At 44.0% G+C, this 22,407-nt stretch overlaps 1 protein-coding gene across 4 annotated transcripts in view; it reads right to left on the bottom strand.

Moving 5' to 3' along the window:
• The window catches only part of Ggact (gamma-glutamylamine cyclotransferase), a 39,821-nt gene extending 19,923 nt beyond the window's left edge, over positions 1 to 19,898 (bottom strand). For all 4 annotated transcript variants that reach the window (XM_058582748.1, XM_058582746.1, XM_058582749.1 and 1 more), the window contains exons 1-2: positions 19,637 to 19,898; positions 14,758 to 14,921 (exon numbers count right to left, since the gene is read on the bottom strand). The gene's annotated coding sequence lies outside the window, so the exon portion shown is untranslated. The remainder of the gene's footprint in view (positions 1 to 14,757; positions 14,922 to 19,636) is intronic.
• Between the last annotated feature and the right edge of the window lie 2,509 nt (positions 19,899 to 22,407).

Raw genomic sequence — 22,407 nt, 5'->3', positions numbered from 1 at the left:
ATACGTACTACTATGGCTAAAACTGAAAAATACTAGCATCAAGTGTTGGCAAGGATGTAGTATAACTGAAACTCTCAGACATTTGAAACAACTTTGGAAAATAGTTTGACAGATTTTTATAGAGTTAAACATACATTTGCAAGCTCACTTTGGGGAATGAAAATATCCAAGATTGGGCTGGGGTTGTAGCTCAGCAGTAAGACGCTCGCCTAGCATGTGTGAGGCACTGGATTTGATCCTCAGCACCACATATAAATAAATAAAATAAAGGTATTGTGTCCACCTACAACTAAAAAAAAATTTTTTTTAAATACTCAAGATAAACGGGCTGATACATCTACATAAAAACCTGTCTGTGAATGTTTACAGCTCTTCTGTTCATAGCGGCCAATAACTGGAACCAATCCAGAGGCCCATCACCTGGAGACTGCGTGAACCAATCAAGGCACAGAGATACAAGACCCTGGATAAATTTCAGGGAACACACCGAATGAGAGACACCAGACACCCAAGACTGAATACTGTGTGGAAGAGAAGGCACAAGACAGGGACAGAAAACAGGAGTGGCTGCGGGGCTGGATGCACAGGAAAGAAGACTGGCTGCAAAGGGGCTGGAGGAAGGTTTGGGTGACAGAGCTGTCCTGGGCCTTGACTTGCATGAGTACATATACACTTGTCAACATTCGCTGAGCTTAAAGAAGAAACCACTGGACCTGTAGTTGATGGTGGATTTCACTGCATGTCATTAACAGAGACAATGTATCTGAAGAAAAAAGGCCAGCTCTGGAACGCAGTCATCTTCCTCCCACCTTGGGTTACCTGGGGTCATGTTAGTGCCAGTCTCAGGCCTTCTCTTGGCCACACAGGCTCACCCAGGCCTCTTCTATCCAGTTTGAAGGGCTGGGGCTGGGGCTCTCTGTTCTCTCGTCCCAGTTCTCTGTCCCGGGAGCTTAGCTCCCCTCTATTTCTAGACGACATGATCCACAGCCCTGAGCTCCAGGTCCAGCCCCGTGCCCTGCGGCTGTGTGGCTCCAAGCCACTTCCCCTGCCGTCCCAGCGGGGATCTGGGGGAGTCAGCCCTGGTTTGGTCTCAGGCACACGCGGCCTGCTGGACAAACACTTGCTTCTATTGTTTTCACCTACTGACCCCTCCAGGCTGAGGACTCTTATATCACTTGACCCCAGGAGTCCCTTTAGCCGCCTGGGGCTTTGTGAGAGACGCTCCATGTCTTCACATAATCTTTGTTTTCCTAGACTCTTGGCCAAGGTGCTTTTTTGTGTGTTCCTAGGACACAGTGTCCTACAGCACAATGGAGTTATTTTCTAAGAGCCAGAGCATGTGATCTAACCACACTGATATGTGTGGCAAAGTAGGTCAGAACCTTTGAAATCAGGAGCATCTCTGACAACCCAGGCTGCACTTCCCCCTCTCCTTCAGGGCTCAGGGAGGGAGTGGGGTCTCATTTCATCACAGTGTACCCCTGCCCATCTCAGGGGAGCTCTGGCAACACTTGCCTGAGTCTCATTAAACACTAACTATCCAGGACACTTCAACCTCTGGGTTCAGGTTCACTGTTACACTGCTCCCGTGACTTTTCCATTAATCATCCCAAAACTTCCTTGCACTTTGTTTTACATTGCCTTTTGGTTACATCTTCTTCTGGTAGAAGCAGGATTTCCACACTAGTTAAGAGCTGCCCTGGAGAGCTGCTTACTCTGACCATCATGAATATAAATGGCCAGGGAAGTTCTGCCTCTTGGTTCATTGCCCAAGTTCTAGACCCATTTTAGAACTGGGTCTTACCAAGAAGGACTCTGCTGAGACATGTGGCCTTTGTCTTTGCTGGTGCTATTAACCCAGAAATGATGAGATTTTGGGCTGGGGATGTGGCTCAAGCGGTAGTGCGCTTGCTTGGCATGCGTGCGGCCCGGGTTCGATCCTCAGCACCACATAAAACAAAGATGTTGTGTCCGCCGAAAAATAAATAAAGAAAGAAAAAACAAAAAAACAAAAATAAAAATAAAAAGATGTTGTGTCCATCGAAAATTGAAAAATAAATATTTAAAAAAAAAAAAAAAAAGAAATGATGAGATTTTGAAGTGTGTGGAGCAGGTCAAAGATGGCAGCAGTGGGCATCTCTGAAGGCCACATAATACCACCTCAGAAGAAAAGCCCTCCCTGCAGAAAATATTCCCTTGCTCAGAAGAGCTGGGCTGGGCTGGGGCCCTCCACTGCCCTGAGAGGAGCCTGGGCTCTGGGCCTTGGCAAATGGACAAACCTCTGAGCCTCGGTTTCTGCCTGTGCTGTGATGCCTGGCACCTCACAGAGGAGGGCTGCACATCCCCTGAGGGTGCACGGGTGCATGGGTGCCTGGCTGTGCAGGCTCAGCAGATGGAGTTTGCCGCAGTCTGGCTGGGCACAAAATAACCGAGCCACCACAAAAACTTGTAGATTCCAACAGCAACTCTTTATTCCCAAACTCTCACCGGCACTCTACACGCACGTTCTGGGAAAATCTACACCCTCCACCGGGCTCTGCATACCAAATACTCTCTGAATCCCGCGAGAACTCAACGGGAACTCAAGGAGCGGGCGCCTGAGGCAGCAGGATATGCCCTATTCCCAGCAGGATCCACCTTAAACCTGGAACCATCCTATTCCCAGCAGGATCCACACCCTAAACCTGGAACCGCCCTAAACCCGGATCCGCCCTGGTCCTTGAGTAGGGTCACCTTTCTCAAACATTCATGCAATGTCACTGCAAATGACCTGGGTCCAAGGCAAGCCCATTTCCACAATGGAGAGTCCTCCCTCTACGCAACATTGGGTAGGCTGACAAGGAAATTGCCATGCGTCATTCCTACTTGGCTATGGCTCTCAGCAGGAGTTGTTCTGAATGAGAGAAACCACTAGAAAAACATTGATTCTGCCCAACGGCTACTCCCCAGAGTCTCCCTGCTTGGAGAGGGTGCTGGACACAGAGCCTCGGACCTAGACCTTCTGCAGACCTTCTGCCAGAGTGGGATTCTAAGGGACTAGATTTAGGGAGGCTCCTGGGGGGCCTCACTTAGCCCCCCTTTGGATGGCTCTGAGAAGGGGACAGAAGCTCTCACCTTGCCGACCGGGCAAGCTCCAGCTTAAGGCTGGGTGATTGGGAGCAGGCAGAAATCTCTGTGAAACTGTATCCTGCGTCCTACGAAATGACATATCTGCCCACTGCCTGTGTGGCCTTGACAGAGAGCACCCCAGCCGTTCTGCACAGTCAAGTGTGGCGAGGCTGCGTCTCCGTCGCCCTGCCCATGCACCTGTGTTAACTTCGCACAGAAAACCCTCTTCCCCCCAGCAGCTCAGTCCTCTCTGAGCCTGTGTCAGTGTCATCCTGACCTGCTCTTCAGAGCACCTGCCACTGCCAAGTGAAACCTCCTGCATCGACTGACCTGACCCTGCTGGGACCTAGGAGGAAACAGCACACAGACCCTCCCCAAGGCCCACGGCTGGTAAGTAGCAGGGCTAGGACCTGCCCTTGGGGATCTGTCTCCGAGTTCAAACTCTTCCTTTCTCAGAAACAAGCGCTGCCAAGCACCTGCCCTGTGCCCCCAGCTAAAACACTCACCTGGAACTGCAAAGCACACACGGCCGACTTGGGTAAACCCGAAGTCCGTGGCTGTCGTGGGCTGACTTGGGTCCCCACCATATCTGCACTGTGTCTGGAGGTGAGACGATTAAGTTAAAATGAGGTCATGAGAGTGAGCTCTGGTCCAGCAGGGCCAGTGACCCCCGAAGAGGAGATTAGGACACAGACACACACAGAAAGGGGCACTGGCAAGCCAAGGAGGGAGGCCTCTGAAGAAACCAACCCTGTCATGCTTTGGTCTCAGAATTCCAGCCTCCAGAACAGAGAGAAAATAGACTTGTGCTGTTTAAGCCTCTGTCAAAGAACTGTGTTGTGATGGCCCAGCCTAAGCCATGTTGGCAAGAAATAGTGCAGATGAAGCCCACCTCTGTCCCACCCTGTTTGGGAACATCAGCTCCTGGTAGCCTCCACCCACTGCCCAGGCCTGGGCCTGCCCAACAGCCCTGGACCTGCCACTCACACGCGGCTTCTGGTCTCCCACCTTCCTCTCCAGCCAGTTCCTCTCCAGTTTCTCTCACAAACATTATTGGCAACGTCCAGGCTGGAGAGCTCATGTCACCCGACCCCAGCAGTTACAAGCTATTCTGCTTTACGCTCTGAGTTTCCCATCCAAACCTCCTCGAAGCCACGGTGGTCTTCCAGAAGCAGAGCCCAGTGGCTCCCAGTGACACACAGGACGTCCCTATCTCTCCTTATCTGGCCATTTAAGACCCCAATAAACTCATCTCCCACCCCTGGAATCCTTGCCCAAGCCCACGCTCCTGACACACTCACAGGCTCGCATTCCTAATCTTTTTGTAACTTCCAGAGCCCCCATTCATTCAATTTCAGTTATTTTTCTCCTTTTGTGTTTTTCTCCTTTCTTTTTGTGATGCTGGAATCAAACCCATGGCCTTGCACATGTGAGACAAGTGTTCTACTTAAGAGCAGGTGGCACACAGTGACCCTCTCACCCTGCTCAGAGAGCAACATGTATAGAGAAAACCAGATGCTGGTCATCTGGTTCTTGGAATTCCCAATTAGCCAATTTCTTTTTTCTATGTGGATCACAAAGACTTGACAAAATAGTTTCCACTATTTAGTTTAAAATTCCCTTCACCAACAGGAAGGCGGGCTATCCAGGGTTACAGCTCACCGTTTGTTCCACACGTGCACACCACACTGACTGCAGAGGTCACTCTGAGTTCACTGTGGCAGGTACAGTGCTGGACAAGGGCTACTAGTGCCCACTGAGGCCATGGACTTGACCACTGTCCTGCAGCTCAAGCTTATCCAAGGGGGGGAGCCATTGGTGGTGGGAGGGGCAGTTTCATTTTATATTTATGCTTTTGAATTACCACCTTCTTGATTAAAGGGGTTTCAAGCTCTGCGTACTGTAGAAACAGAGAGGGCACACTAACTCATTGTCATAGGACTTTCCAGAAAAGACTTCTGCTTAACCTTCATCTATGTGGAAAGTTCAATGAACCAAAAAGCACCTTTTCCTAGTATCAAAGATTTAACATTTCTAAACCTATATTTTTTAGAAGATACACTTCAAGCATGCAAATTATTTAAAAATATGTAAAAATAAATATGAAGCTCAGTACAGTGATACACACTTGTAATTCCAGAGACTCAGGAGGTTGAGGCAGGAGGATTGCAAGTTTGAAGCCAGCTTCTGCAATTCAATGAGGCCCTGTCTCAAAATTAAAAGTGCTGGGAATGTAGCTGAGTGGTAGAGTCCCCTGGGTTCAATCCTCACTATCCCCCTGCCCCACACACACCTTCAGAATTAAAAGTTAGCCCTTTCCAAGTTAATACATGTTAGCCCTTTAAATATACCATCGTTTTATGTAACTCTGAGACTGTTTCCTGGAGAAGGCGGAGTACACATTTTAAGAGCATATGTTTTTACTCTTATGCTTCTAAGTTGACAAACATTAAGCAACAAGAAGGACCACTCAAAGAATGCAGAACACGTGACATGGTTTGCTTTGAGCACCTGGTGTCACCAGCACAACAGGTCTGGGCTCCAGTGCTCTGAGCTGGACGTGCAGGCAGCTGGGCCTCTGGAAGTCTCTGGAAGTTCCTCACCCATCTCTAGGTTTCTAAAGTCCCAAGAAATGTCACTGATTGCCCAGAAACTCTTAGAAAGGCTTCAACGGCTGCTCAGATGCTATATCACTACTTCTTTGTTCATGTGAAAGTGCCCGTGAGGGAAAGTTGTGCTGGGTCTCCTCGGGAGCTTGCAGAGTGTCCAAGAAAATCCCCCTCTGAGGACAGTCTATAGCCCTTTCCTCACCTACGTGAAACACAGGGGCAGAGCAACTGCAGAGCTCGAGGCCCAAACACCATGGCATTATAGAGACAGAGGGCAAAGTGCAATGACACTGGTCTTAGCTCCCTGACAGACCAAAGGGAAGTAAGGGAAAATATTGACGCAGTGGAGGGGAACCTCGGAAACACAGGGATCAGCACATGAGGACCACCCTTTGAAAGCAGGGAGATTTATTCTGCAAAATCCTCCAGAAGCAAGCCTTGGAGATGCGTCTCAGATGAACTCATCTACAATGCTCTCTCTGCAAGCAACAGGCAAAGGGTTGCTATTTAATACAAAGACATTATGAAAGTTTCTCTGAGTTATTCATCATAAACACTGCAATTTTGTGATATTGTTTTCAGATGGTTGCTGTTTGGTGTCATTCCTGGAAGCAGGAGCCAGTGCAGGCACAAGAACACATGCTTTTGCAGTAGGTGGGCCACACTTCCCTGTCAGCCTCGCCCTGCCATCTTTTAGCTGTGTGCCCTTGTTCAAGGATTTTCGTCTCTCTGAACATCAGTTACAGCACTGAAAACCAGAATGAATAATGCCCACCTTGAGGACTAATGGATGGAGATAATGTATAGGCAAATTCTGGCTTTCAGGTGATTCTAAGAACTATCAGTCTCCTTCTGAGAGAAGGGTAAACCACAGAATTAGAAGGGATGGCTACTAGCCTGCATCACAGATACAGAGCCTAGCATACAGCTGTATCTGATAAATATTCCTGTTAAACTTTTTGTTTTTTTAATGCTGAGGATTGAACTCAGGGCCTCTCACATGCCAGGCAAGTGCCCTGCCCTACCACTGAGCTACACTCCCAGTCCTAGTTCCTTTTAAAATTACATATCCAGACAAAAATGCATATACCAATTACCTAGTATGGTTGATTAATGTTCTTAAAAATCACATAGACTCTTCTCTGCACTGATAAACATGGTACAACATGGCACACTGAAAATGGCGTGGCTTCCATGTTTCCAGCAGCAGCGTTCACAATAGCCAAGCAATGGAAGCCACCCAAAGAAATTCTAGTACAATATGAATAAACTGTGAGGACATTATGTTAAGTGAAATAAGCCAGTCAAAATGGACAAATAGAACATGATTTTACTCATATGAAGTATCTTGAATAGATTTACAGAGACAGAAGATGGAATGGTAGTTACCAGGGGCTGGGGAAGAAGGGAATGACGAGTTATTGTACAGACCTTCAGTTCTGCAAAAGGAAAAAGTTCTAGAACTGAATAACAGCAAAGATGGCCCGATGATGTGAAGATACTTAACACTACTGAACTGTCACTTAAAATTGGCCAAGATGGTAAATTTTATTATGCATTTTTCCACTATTAAAAATTAAGTTTTCTGAATGATGTAACTTTAAACTTTTAATAATGATGCAGGGTCATCATATGAATCATGTGGACTGTGCTGCTACAGATCCATGCAGTTTCCGGCCAATAGCTGAATCCCATCACGTTTCAGGAAGTATTCTAGAACCTGCCTTCTTGAATAACTACCTGGAATTAGGGTATAGATTCCAAGGGAAAAAAATGAAACTTGACACATCTCTACCACACAATATTTGTGAACATCGTCAGAGAATTAAAAGACATTAAAGCTGGAAGAAACTTTAGAAATTACATGTTAAAGCTGAAGAAAGTGAAATATGGACTTTAAACTAAATGATTTATCAGAAATCACCCAAGTAGTCATCACAAGAGTGGAAAGAAAAACTGTCTCCTAGGCTGCCCTAGGATTCTTGGGACAGGGAAGTCAATGGGCTGGGTTATGCTTGCTTGTGAACTGCACTGTTTAATACACTGCCACCAGGGGGCAGCAGGGGTATTAGGCTGGTATTCTAAAACCCCTGGACTAAAGGCCAGATGCATTTCCATTGTCCCTTCCTCTCATCCTCACCCAGATATATATGCACATATATATGACTGCATTAAAATAATTTCAACAGCATATCATTTAAAGATGATTAAAAAATAATTTTAAGCCGGGTGTGGTGGCACACACCTGCAATCCCAGCAACCAGGGAGGCTGAGACAGGAGGATTGCAAGTTCAAGGCCAATCTCAGCAAACTTAGTGAAGCTCTAAGCAACTCAGTGAGACCCTGTCTCGAAATAAAAAATAAAAAGGGTTGGGGATGTGGCTCAGTGATTAAGAGTCACTGGGTTAAATCCCCAGTACCAAAATAAATAACTTCAAGCAAAACAAAGACTTAAGTCCATTGGAGGTAAGATCTTTACTAATCCTTCACTACTTCTGACATTTCCTAGCCCTAATTGATGGGAGGGTCAATTAATGTTAGTTTTTAACCAAAAGTTACTTGACTACAGAAGTCTATCCCATTTCTTCAACACTTTGAACCAAATCTTCCTAGTTCTAGGTTCTAAGGCTTCCAACCACAACAACCTCAAAAACCCACTGGCTTTCTGCCCCCGATCTTCCTTCCTGTGTTAGCTCAGCTTTTTTCTTTATAAAATCCCTCAGTTAGAAAGGAAGGTATGTCAATAGGTCTGACTTTCCAGCGGCATTTTGGAAGCAAAAGAGGGAGAATCAAGTCCCAGAGAAAAACCTCCACACCATTGTTCTTCCAGGTAGTTAACAGAACCCTCCAACCCCTGGGTTTTAAACAGAACCACCAACTAGAAGCCTGAACCATAGAAGCTAATGGGTGAGGCATGAAAGTACAGACAAGGCCTCCTTCAGCAATGACCCTGTGTGTCTGAAGACTTTCACAGTCTCATCTGGTGGGAGGAGCGATAACTGAGGACTGACATTAACAGTGCATTCTGAGGGCTGGGATGTGGCTCACTGGTAGAACACTTGTCTGGTATGCATGAGGCCCTGGGTCCATCCCCAGTACTGCAAAACAAATAACAGCAAAACAAAAACCACAAACAATGCAGTTCAGGAATTAACTTAGGCATCAGCTCCACACTTTGAAGCAAGCGTGACCAGTGACCAGTCCCTGAATCACCTGAAGGGGGAGGCACAGGATAGGGAAAGTCAAAGGGTCTCCTTCCTTGTGCTGGCCATGGCTTCACAAGGAAAGAGGTGGTCAAAGGCAAGCTCTGACTTTCAGAAACATGGAGAGGTCCATTGTTTCAAACCATGACAGTGTTCACTACAGTTAAAAGACATCAATGAATGACTCTCCATGTGCATCCAATTTGCTGTCAGGTAATTAAGTATTCACCCATCGACCTAATCCAGCATGAAACCGGTGGCAAAAACAAACACAGTACCATTGGCCACTAGCACTAAAAATAGCAACAAGATACTCACAGGGACCTGTGATGAACTGATCACTGAAAAATTCACACCCAGATATTAACATTCACACTCCTCTGCCAAGCTCCATCTCTCAATGGGTGAGATTTAAGAGACTCCAGTCTGTAAAACATTCTGGTTTTAATCGATTTTTCAATATAGAATATTTGCCATATTTAAATGTAGAAAATCATCAGAAAAATCAAATACTTATTTTTATAACAAGTACTTAAAATAAATTTAATGCTCTCATTTATTCAAGATTAAATATATTCTTTTATAATCTCAAAAACCTGAAATCAGATAATTAACAGATGAAAAAAGAAAAAAACGCACATCTATTAGGATGGCTCAAAATAAAACAACAAACAATCAAACAAAAAAACCCCAAACCTGATCATATGAAGTGCTGACAAGGATGTGGAGCAACTGGAACTCCCTCACATTACTAGTGGGAACACAAAGGGGTAGAGCCACTCTGGAAAGTTTCCTATATAATTAAGTCTAGCAGTGTCTTATAAAAGTAGCGTATCACCTACCAGCAATTGTGCTCCTAGGGATTCACTCTAGAGAGATGAAGTTTTCTTCAAACAAAACCCTACATACATACGTTTACAGCAGCTCTCTGCATAATCACCAGAGGCTGAAATAATCCAGACGCCCTCCCACAGTGGATGGACATACTTTGGACGTCCAGACCACGACATCAAAAAAGGATGTGTGCACGGATGAGGGGCAAAGGCACTGTCTCAGTGACAGAAGCCAGTCTCAGAGGTTCTATGCTGCAAATTCCATTTTCATGACATTTGGGAGAAGGCAGAACTTCTAAGGATGGGGAAGAGATGACTGGTCACCAGGGAGGCCTGACTAGGAAGGGCAGCAGGGGGGAGTCTTCTGGATGTTCTGGTGATGGAAGTGCTCTGGGGAGCTGGATTGTGATGATGGTTACAAGAACCACCACATTTTAAAACCTCAGAACTGCACAAAAAAAGTTGATTTCACCATATATATACATTTAAATAATATATTCACATATTATTCACACAACTACTTTGAAATTAAGTAAAAGGTAGAATAAGAGCACTCAGAATTGAATTGAATCAGTGCTTGACACACATTTACTATTAAAAGGTTCATGAGGTGTAGAAGTGAGTATGAGGAATGGCTCTCACCAACTCCAACCAGAATGCGATGCCGCACAGACTTTGCTCTTACAAAATCAAGGAACTACAAAATATAGTATTCGATATTATGGAGTTTTTACTCAATAATTAGGATTTTAGTTATGTAAGAAAAGAATCTTTTAAACAAAATTCCTACTGCAACATTTGGGGATGAAATGACGTGATTTATAGGATTTGCTTCAAGATTCTCCAGAAGCTAACAGTAAAACTGAGCTGGGGTGGTCCCTGATGCTCGTGGCTGGTGCAGGAGAAGTTTTACACTCCACTTGTAAGGTCTGGGCAATGATCTTAATAAAAGACATAGAGAGGGGTGGGGGTGAGGAGGAAGAAGAAGGAGGAGAAGGAAGAGGAGGAGAAGGAGGAGGAGGGTCCCCTACCTGGAGGAGTCTCTGCAGGAGCAACCTCATTGTTAAGCATGAAAGACAGGAATGATATTTCCCTGGTCTTTCTTCATCAGGGGTTCATCATTTACATGGGCACAACTGAAGTATCAGAAAGACTGGAAGAGGAAATAGCTGTTTTCTAAGGGAACCTGGATCACAAAATTGACCTTGAAAACTATTCACTGGTAAAGAGATACTGGAACTTACGAGGCCACAGAGAAATTTTTGAACATAAAACCTGCTCTTTTCTTTTTTTTTTTTTTTAAGAGAGAGAGAATTTTTTAATATTTATTTTTTAGTTTTCGGCGGACACAACATCTTTGTATGTGGTGCTGAGGATCGAACCCGGGCTGCACGCATGCCAGGTAAGCACGCTACTGCTTGAGCCACATCCCCAGCCCAAAAACCTGCTCTTTTCTACTGGGGATTCTAATCCCAAGCAATTCCAGTGGTAAACTACTCTAGACACCAGTTTGTCACGGGTGACTTTGTTACAGACATTCTTCAGAAGTTACATGAGAAAACACTCGCTTATGCCACCACTGCAGGTTGCATATCCCTTATCTGGAACCCACAGGTCCAGAAGTGTCTCAGATTTCACGGTTTTTCAGATTTGGGGAAATTTGCATGGGGTGAGCATTCCTGATCTGTAAATCTGAAATCCAAAATGCTCTGAAATCCGATACTTTATCACTCAAAAATTGTCAGGTTTTGGAACATTTCTGATTTCTGGGTTAGAGATGTTCAACCTGGGCCAATGGAATTCGAAATGTGTGTTCAATTTGCTAGTCAGCACAGATGGAAAGTGACAATGGAGACTAGAGAAGCTAGTAAGAAGCAGTATGTAACTGAGCTTCTGGAAGGTTCTTGCAGTCAGCAGATCCAGAGTGTGTCACACCTGACTTAGGCCCAGGGACCTGCACACCTGGCTCACCTGCAAATCTGGCTTCTGCTCTAAGAGCTTGCTGGTCGTGACTCCTCACTTAACTGTCACACTGACAGTGACCTGGTCTTTTCAAGTACTCCTGGGAATACGGTCAAACAGTTCTCTATTCATTTATCAGGTGGTCTGACTCCCACTAGTGAGTTTGTATCAGGCTTCATCAACGCTACCTAACTTCACAGAAACCAAAATCAAGGCAGAAAGAGTCTTCGAAGCAGGCAGCTGTGATTATTTCCTAAAATGATGAAATGAGGAAGGCACAGGCTTATTAAATCAGAGTTCCCAGTCCCGCAGCCCTGGGTTTTAACATGCAAAATTCACCCATCCCCTGAGGGACACGATCACACCCTTAAACAGGTAAAAGAGCTGCAGCAGCAGACACACCAGCAGAGTGCTCTGCTCCCGAGAAGATGAGCAGTGCACGCCCCTTCTCTCCTTCTGGTGCTCTTACCCTCCTGTCCTTCCACCGTGGGACGGCCAGCACGAAGGCCCTGCAGACGCAGCCCCTACCCCTCCAGTCTTGGACTTCCAGCCTCCAGAACTGAGAGAAATAAATCTCTACTCTTTACAAGTTACCCGGCCTCAGGTTACAACGGCACAAAATGGACTAAGATGCCCTCCTACCAACGCTGAGGCCTGAGGGGCCTGCAGGGCTTCAGCACACCAGCACCTGGAGGGAGAGCAGACGTGGGGACACTCCTTGAGGACAGGGGAAGCTAGTGTTAATGTGTCTGGGCAGCTGCTCTGACCCAGTGGTGGCTGCTGTACTGCAGAGTGAAGCAGAGAGTAAAGGCTCCCCAAAAGGTCCAGGTCCTGACCCTCAGAACCACATGTTCCCTGGCCTGGCCAATGGACCTTGCACCTGTGGGCAAGTGAAGGACTGCAGGTGAGATTACCCTGGAGCATCTGGACGGGCCTGAAGTCCAATGCCAGTTGTCTCATGGGAAGGGAGAGGGCCATGTGATGAAGGACAGACACCGGCACGAGGCAGCCATGAGCAAGAGCAAGGGGTACTGGGAGCCGCCCCTGGCCAGCAGAGGCAGGAGGGATTTCCCCACAGAGCTTCTGGAGGGAGGGCAGCCCTGCCCACTCCTGGGTTTAGATTTTGAATCTCTGTGAACAGGGAGGGAATAAATTTCTGTTTTCTAAGCCTCCCGGTGTGGGGTACTTTGCGATAGAAGACCTGACACTAATATGGTTATGAAGAGAAACAGCCAAGGCCAACAGGGCCTGCCGCTCAGTGTGACATGATCGCAGTGTCACTAAGACAGAAGAACTGCCATGGGAAGCTATGGACTCTCCACCCTGCAGAATGACAGGTAGATACTCTCAAGGTAGCTGCCTAATCAGCCACTGCCCCATTAATATCTGCCTCCCGTGTACAACCTCTAAGTTCAAGACCATGAGCATTTATGAACCCCGCACCCCAATGCTAAACCACCATGTCTCGTGGTCCTAGGTGTAAGACACCTATAAAAACTGAAATGGAGCGATTTTATAGGATTCCTATGAACTTTGACTGGTTTTTACAGGTCTCCTACATATAGAACCATGGGACATCAAGGGTAGCACAGAACTGCCTAACAAATAGCTGTGGAATATGAGCAAATGGGATGAAGGGGGTCTCCCCTACCATTCTTTCTTTTATAAAGAAAATTTGTTTATTATGAGAAGTTTAATACAAAACTAGTATAATGACATAATTAAAGATTCCTCAACTACCCATCTCCAAACCACAACCCTTACCAGCAATGGCCTCATTTTAATGCCAACGGTTGTGTATTTGGACATTATCTGGTGGAAATCGTCCCACTTAGAGAGTCTTCTTTTGCAGAGTCACATGTTCTCTGCTGTAGGGTTGGGATGCTGAATATTCAACCCCCAAAGTTCCACGTGTGAGAAGCTTGGTCCCCAGGGTGATGCCATTGGGAGGTGGTAGAACTGCTAGGAAGTGCAGCCTTATGGGATGTCCTCAGTTCACTGGGCACATGCCCTAGAAGAGGACCCTGGTCTTTTCCTCTTTACTCCCTGGCTTATGAAGTTAGGGTCTGCTCTGCCATGTGATCTCTGCCATGCTATCGGACACAGCCACCAGAGGCCCAAAGCAGTGGGTCTGTCTGATCTTGGATTGGACCTTCAAAACAGTGAGGAAAAATAAATCTTTTTACTTTATAAAATAATTACCTCAAGTATTTTATTATAGTAATGTGAAGCCGAATAATACACCAGCTCTGATCACATGTTCATTTATCTGTATTAACAAGAATTTTAAAAAATCTTGAAATGGGCAGTTCTTTTCCAAGCAAAACAAAACAAAAAATGGAGACTGATATTTTTCACTACACAAAATTAAAATTTTCTGAAGAGCACAAAAACTGTAAGCAAATACAAAAACAATTGAGGGAAAAGAGTTATAGTCTATATGACAAAAGATTAGTATCATTAATATATAAAGAATTTTTATAAATCAATAAGATCAAAACTCAATTCAAAAATTGGTAAAGGAATATAAACACAGTCGCTCCTACTATTCTGTTTTTTTTTTCCCCATAGTATTAGGGATTGAACCCAGGGGCACTCTATCACTGAGATACATTCCTTTTTTATTTTGAGACAGGGTCTTCCTAAGCTAATTAGGAACTTACTAAATTGCTGAGGCTGGCTTCAAATTTGTGATCCTCCTGCCTCAGCCTCCTGAGTCCCTGGGATTATACATAGGTGCCACCACCCCCGGCCCCTACTTTTTCTTTTTTTTTTTTAATTTTTTTGTAGTTATAGATGGATAGAATGCCTTTATTTTATTTGTTGATTTTTATATGGTGCTGAGGATCGAACCCAGTGCCTCACGCATGCTAGGCAAGTGCTCTACCACTGAGCTCCAGCCCCAGCCCCCTACTTTTCTTAAATAACAAAAAGACAAGGGATTCCAACTGGCTCTGTGTGCACTCTCTGTCAGCATATTGCTTCAGCGCCTCTAGAATTTAGGAGTTATGAATAGTCCAGAAAAGAGGAAATAATTCTCACCTGTAAGTTTGTTCAAAGCTGTGTGGCCCAGGAATCCAGGAGCACAGAGAGTCTGAGAGTCTTAAGTTTTTGGCTTTGGAATCCTTCCTCAGGATACAGGAGAGCACGCCTGCCTCACGCAGAGACCCAAAGGTCCATGTGCACCAAGTTTCTGGATCTCAGTCCTGCTGGAGAGAGTCAGGTAAAATAAGAAGTGAGTAAAATGCAGTGTTCAAGGGGATTAAAACAAAAAACCCAATGCCTCTTGGAAGGCAATCTCAAACCCTGGGCTTGGTCCATGGAAGGAAAGTCTCCATTCAGAAGGAATACGTGATCCTCCAGCCCAAGGCACCAAGTAAGCCTGGAATAGAGGGGAGTTCACACAGACCTAGAGGAGGGTTCAAACTCTCAACCTCCCTGAGAAATAACAGCTACAACCTCTCCGACAAATAAGTAAGGAGAGAAGGAAAAAAGTGTATTCACTGCCATCGGGCAAAGCTTATTTTAAGCTTTGGGGCTGGGGCCGAAGCTCCGTGGCAGAGCGCTGGCCTAGCATGTGTGAAGCACTGGCTTTGATCCTTAACATCACATTTAAAAAAAAAAAATTAAAGGCATTCTGTACATCTACAACTACCTTAAATAAATAAATAAATAAATAATAAAAAAAGAATGCTGAGTTTTCAGGATGAGAGTCTCTAAATCTTTTAAAGTTAGATAAATTTATATTTAAAAACATTAAAACCACTCTGAAGTAGTCTTGGTGGAAACGGTAACAATGAATCTGATTGAGCCTTTAGATTTAACTTCCAATTCATAAGAATACAGAGGCTAGAGGAGCAGGTTAAATCATACTGTACAAAGAGCAGTCACATAAACCCAGAAAATAAAGCATTCTACAGGCAACAAACCAAGTGTCATTAGCAAGTCATTAGCATTAAACCCATAGGTTGCTCCAGACCAGGGTCAGCCAACTATGGCCTATGGGTAAGTCTAACCCACCAGGGAGTTTAAAACAAAGCAAAACAACTCTGAAAATGCAACGTTATTTGAACACAGCCAACTCACTGACTTACATATCAGCTATGGCTACTGCGTGACAGAAAGTCACACAGAGACCCCGTGGCCTGCAAAGCTGAGAGTATCTAGCCAACTGCCTGCCCTAGATGAAAATGATAATCAACAAATACCACATGTGGCCCTTGTTTGGCTTATGATTCACACAAACCAACAGTAAAAAGTACATTTCTCTTAGTGACAGCCTGTCTCAAAATAAAAAATAAAAAGAACTAGGGATGTTGCTCCGTGGCTGAGTGCCCCAAGGTTCAAACCCCAGTACCAAAAAAAGAAAAAAAGCATTTTTGAGGCAATCAGGGAAATCTCTCTATGAACTAGGTTTAGAAAACATTAAGGAATTATTGTCAATTTCATTAGGTGGTAATGTTATTATGGTTTTACAAGAAAATGTCCATTTTTTTCAACACCCATAAATCAAAGGCATTTCTGTATATCAGTGACAAATATTCTGAAAGAGAAACAATGAAATTATCCCATTTACAATAGCCTCAAAAAAAAAAAATCTTGGGAATCAACTTAATGAAATAAGTAAAAGACCTGTATAGTGAAAACTATAGAACACTAAAGAAAGAAATTAAAGAAGACCTTAGAAGATGGAAAGATCTACCTTGCTCTTGGATAGGCAGAATTAATATTATCAAAATGACTATACTACCAAAAGCATTATACATATTTTATGCAATTCCAAACAAAATTCCAATGACATTCCTCATAGAAATAGAAAAAGCAATCGTGAAATTCATTTGGAAAAATAAGAGACCCAGAAAAGCTAAAGCAATCTTTAGCAGAAAGAGTGAAGCAGGTGGCATCATGACACCAGAACTTAAACTATACTACAGAGCAATAGTAACAAAAACAGTGTGGTATTGGCACCAAAATAGAATTGTAAACCAATGTTACAGAATAGAGGACACAGAGACAAACCTACATAAATACAGTTATCTTATATTAGACAAAGGCACCAAAAACATATATTGTAGAAAGGATAGCCTCTTCAACAAATGGTACCAGGAAAACTGGAAATCCATATGCAACAAAATGAAATTAAACCCCTCTCTCTCACCTTGCACGAAACTCAACTCAAAGTGATCAAGGACCTAGGAACTAAATCAGAGACCCTGCAGCTAGTAGAAGAAAAAGTAGGCCCAAATCTCCATCATGTTGGATTAGGTCCAAACTTCCTTAATAAGATTCCTGTAGTGCAAGAATTAAAACCAAGACTCAATAAATGGGATGGATTCAAACTAAAAAGCTTCTTCTCAGCAAAAGAAGCAATCAGTGAGGTAAATACAAGGCCTACAGAATGGGAGCAAATTTTTATTTACCACATGCACATCAGATAGAGTACTAATCTCTAGGATATATAAAGCACTCAAAAAACTTAACACCAAAACAAACAAACAACAACAACAACAAAAAAAACACACACAACCCAATCAATAAATGAGCCATCTCAGAAGATGATATACAATCAACAAATATATGAAAAAAATATTCAACATCTCTATAAATTAGAGAAATGCAAATCAAAACTACTCTAAGATTTCATCTCACTCCAGTCAGAACGGCAGCTATTAAGAATACAAACAACAACAAGCATTGGTGAGGATGTGGGGAAAAGGGCACACTCTTACATTGCTTGTGGGCCTGCAAATTGGTGCAACCAATCTGTAAGGAGTATGGAGATTCCTTGGAACACTGGGAATGGAACCACCATTCGATTCAACTATCCATTTCCTTGGTTTATACACAAAGGACTTTAAAACAGCATACTACAGGGACACAGCCATATCAGTGTTTATAGCAGCACAATTTACAATAGCTAAATTGTGGATCCAATCTAGATACCCTTCAGTAGATGAATGGATAAAGAAAATGTGGTATATATACACATTGGAATATTACTCAGCATTAAAAGAGAATAAAATCACGGCATTTAGAGGTAAATGGATGGAGTTAGAGAAAATAATGCTGAATGAAGTAAGCCAATCCTACAAAACCAGATGCTGAATGTCTTCTCTGATATAAGGCTGATTCATAATGGGGATGGGGGGAACAGATGAACTTTAGATAGGGCATAGGGGAGGGAGGAGGGGCATGGGGGTAGGAACGATGGTGGAATGAGATGAACATCATTACCCTAAGTACATGTATGAAAACACAAAAAAATTAAAAAAATAAAAATTAAAAAAGTCAAGAGGTATACTTTGTTCAGGAACAACTCTCTGGAAACTTCTCTGGGCTCCCCAATAAAACTGGAGTGCAGGAGAGGCACACTGTCCCTCTCCTCCTTGAGAACCCACTTTCTCCCTTGAGAGTGTCCCCTTTTCTTTTTCCTATCCTTTGAACAACAAAAACAACAACAAAGAAAATGTCCATTTTTTGAAGGTGGATACGGAACTATTTAGAGGGAAACTGTTATGTTGTCTGGGATAAACCACTTTAAGTTGCTTCAACCAAAAAAAAAAAAAAAAGAAGAAGAATCATTTGATCTATTTGACAGGTATATGGAAATTATACTATTCCCTGTGCTTCTATGTTTGCTTACATTTTTCTTAAAAAAAAAAAAGAAAAAAGAAAAGAAAGGAAGACATCAGAACCTTGAGTAAAAATGAGCTGATCACCAGAGAGCTTTTTCCCCAGGCACCTGTCTGACCAGTCCTCCCCACACTGGGGGCAACCTGGCTGAACTCTTCACTAGTCTCATTTTAAGCATTTTATCTTTGCTCATGGTGTCAACCTCCAGGAATGCCACTTTCCTACAAGAATTTACTCTCTACTCAAGGTCTGGGCCTGGTGTGACCTTCCCTGTTGTCCTCCTGTGTGTGTTCCTCTCCACTCCAACAGCACACTGGATGCCAAACAAACCAGAGACTTCCCATCGCTGGGTCCCTTCTGGAAAGCCATTTGAGGGGGTCCACCAATAGGACACAGAATAACCACAGCCTGCAGCCTTCTGGGTCCAGGGACTAAACAAGGCTGCCTTGCTCTGAGCAGTTTCACTGACCATAGAGTCCTTCAGCTAAGCAATGAATTCCTGGAACCGAGATGCCGGGTGGTCACGCTTAACTGAGGCTCTCCAAATAAAGTCTTCAGTAGCCAAGGTTTACTACCTTCCAAGGACTGCAAATGCTGACAGCTGGAACTGAGAGATCTTAGGAGGTAAACTAAAAAGAAAAATAAACCGATAAAAAATAAAAATAAAAATAAATAGTTTCTGTTTTGTTCACATATTGCTACCTCCTGCCAGCATCACAGTGAATAATCACCTTCTCCAGGACTAGTGTTAGTAGTTAGGTTTCTAGTTGGTAAGGTCAACTAGTATAAAATAATTCCATACAAAAATCCACCAGTTAGAATTTAACTTTGCAAACTCAGCTTTTAAAAGATAAATGCTGTGCACTGAGGAAGAGAGGTTTGCTTATTCAAAAACTTATGGCTTCTTCTGGGAGCTGTTTCAGAAAAAAAGGAGTCCAAACTGCAGGGTTCTCCATAGTGGCACGTCATTACATTGAATGGGGCCAGGGAAGTCTTCATTCAAGAAAATGGACAAAAGCCTGTGTACTGTGCTTAAACCCCACACTTTATATAGGTCAATCCAATTAATTCAGAGATATGCTTTAGTTTTTATTTCGTGATTCCCCCCCCCCCAAACCCCGGGGCAATGAATAACCGACTCTAAACAAGAAAACGAAAGAAAAAAACATAGTCACAATTCTAGTGCATCATCTTATCACTTCAATACTAAGACACTGAACTCAACCCCAGCAGCAAGCTGTGTTCAAAAGACGCCTCTGCTGGGTTCTGAGCGAGCCGGTGGCGTTACCCTGGCCAACAGAGAAGCCGCAACCATGACCGCACTTGAAAGCCAGGAAGAGGATCTCTCCCAAGTCCAGATGTCCCTCGAGTGGCTCCAGGAAACCTAAGAGCGAAGCGCGCAAGGCCAGAAGTTTTTATTTTTCTTCTGTAGGCTTTGGTGTCCTTCAAAACAGCATCTCTAAAATCAAAAGCTGGATTTCTGAAATCGTCCCCGCCTCGATCCTGCCAAAGCGGCCTTGGGGGCGGGTGGCCGTTCACGGGGACGCGGCGCCCACCTGGGCCTGCGGCGGTTTCCGGCTCCTGCGCGATCCCGCGGCGGCCCTGGCCCAACGGCGCCCCGTGCCCGCGCCCGCGCCCGCGCCCGCGCCTCACCTGCGGCCCCCCGCGGCGCCCTGGGACCACGCGCCCGCCGCGGAGCGGAAATGCCCTGCTCGGGCGCCGCCCCCAAGCCGCTCCGGGCGGCGCCCCCTGCAGGCTGCACGCCGCTCCGCCCGACCCTGCGGCGCCCTGGTTCCGGCTGCGCCCTGGGCCTGACCTTGCGGGCCGCCCGCACGCCACGTCACACCTGGCCGCGCGTTGCAACCTCTCCAGGCCGCAACCCGCTCCCACACCTGGGAACGCCACCGCAGACGCAGACTCAGCCACCTCCGAGCTTATTGCTTAGGGGGCAGTGGAAAGGTGGCTTTCACCTGTCCCCTGGACCCAGGACTGAATTTGAGCCCCAGAAACTAGAGGTGCAAGAAACAAAAGCTGAGGGGGGATTTTTCTCCAGAAACGCTATATTCTGGGTTTAAGCAATGTTATTTTGGAGATCCAAGTTACAGGAATGGCATAGAAATGAAGACTACTTCTGTCCCCCTGAGAGACACAGTTAAAGAAATATTATCATTATATATATATATATTGCTAATCGCAATATCCCCCTAATCATTTCCTGCCCCTTCTACTTTTTCATCTATGTCAATTGCTCAAAATTGCTTTATAATCTGATTTTTTATTCAGACATTTCCAACAATGCTGGTGTGGTTCTATTTTGAATGGATATGCAATTCCAAAAGAAATCAAAGATCAGATGCATACAGCACTAAGTTTTATAGAGTTCTTTCTTGTCTTGGGCAACTCAATTAAATTGAGATGTATTAAAAACCTTGTCTAGCATATAGTTTTTAGCGAGTTAATATTTTAAAGAGTAGCGTAATGCTATTTTTTAGAAGGGGAGTAATGCTTCTCTCCTCCTGAGATGATCCTGTCAGCCTAGGAAAATCAGGAAGACAGGTGAATCGATAATTCCTCCAATTAAGGAAAATTAAAAATGATCAGTGATAAGTTGCATTGATTTCCAGAAAAGGCTGGGAAAGCTGGATCTAACATAGATTGAGCTCTGTGGGATGAAATCTTCATTTTAACTATCAAAATGTTTTTTTTTTTCTTTTTTTTTAATTTTTTTTTTATTGGTTGTTCAAAACATTACAAAGTTGTTCTGCTGGATCAAATCCAGGGCCTTGTGCATGGTAGGCAAGCTTTCTACCACTGAGCTACATCTCCAGTCCAATAACATGATTTTAAATAGTCATTTTGGAGTGTGCTTTCAGTCTAAGCAGCACCTGGGTCTTGAAGCATGCACTCTCAAGGCCACACACCTTTCCTACCGTGTTAGCAATTCTGGGGCTGAGGCACAGGGCAGGGCATTTTTATTGGTGATGACGACAGAGGTTCAAGCTTGAGAACCATGGTCTACTAAGGACCTACTGTGCTTCTCATACTTTAATGTGCGTGAGAAGCAACCGAGGACCTTGTTTGAACATGCAGATTCTAGCTTTGCTAGCCAAAAGTAGGATCTAAAATTGCAGATTAACAGCACTTGGTGAGGATTTACTTGTCTATGTGAGCAGTAAAGGCAAGCGTAGGGGCACTCCTCATTAAAAAAAAAAAAAAGTCAAAATTTCCCAAGGGATTGGTTTGCTGAGTGTAGGTAAGGCCTTGGCTTGTCAGTTTAGCATTGGTGGATTACTCAGGAGCTCTTGGCAAGATGACTCTGGTGGATTGTAGGACCAGTTGACTCCTCCAGTCTGTGAGGTTGTGTCTAGCAGCAAAGGTTAGCTCTCCATTGGACTGTTTTTCTGCTCATTCTGGTCCATTTGTTTTACCATTTTACCACCTCCCATGCCCTTCAACAAAGGGTCACACAACTAACAAAACTCCATGCATATGAATTGAATTAAGATGGATCCATACCTTCTGAATTAAAAAGTTTGTGGAGGGGACTTACTGTAAATGTGGCTGTTGAACGGATGACAAGATTTTAAGCTTTTACAATTAAAAATGTGTACACATTCTATGTAACATCCAATAATTAAATATTTGGCAAATGTCATTAAGCAGAATGTACAATGGTACTGGTGGTAAATATTCATGATAAAAAGAATATATGAATGTATGTATACATAATGTGTTTACTTGAACACACGCAAACAACTTAATGAAATAATCATTTTAAAAATTCTAAATTGTATGTAAGTTACCATTTGTCCTGAAATAAAGCAATGAATGTTCTGTGCTGCAAATTAGAATTAGATTATTTGGCTGACATATAAGTGTTAGTTGTAACTTTTTAAACATGTGAACCTTAGTCCATGTCACCTCTTCCAAGATCTATATTAGAACATAGTTTTCATATCCACTACTCCATTAATAGAGTGGCATATTTCTTGAACTTGGTATTGTTTAAAAATGACTTTTCTGGCTGTTTCAGGACTATTAATTTTCTCTCCCATTATC

The sequence above is a fragment of the Marmota monax genome, unplaced genomic scaffold (assembly GCF_021218885.2).
Source record: "Marmota monax isolate L192 unplaced genomic scaffold, Marmota_monax_Labrador192_F-V1.1 WCK01_AAM20220418_F8-fsc00026, whole genome shotgun sequence".
NCBI classification, from domain to species: domain Eukaryota; kingdom Metazoa; phylum Chordata; class Mammalia; order Rodentia; family Sciuridae; genus Marmota; species Marmota monax.
This window is presented reverse-complemented; position numbering and strand designations above follow the sequence as displayed.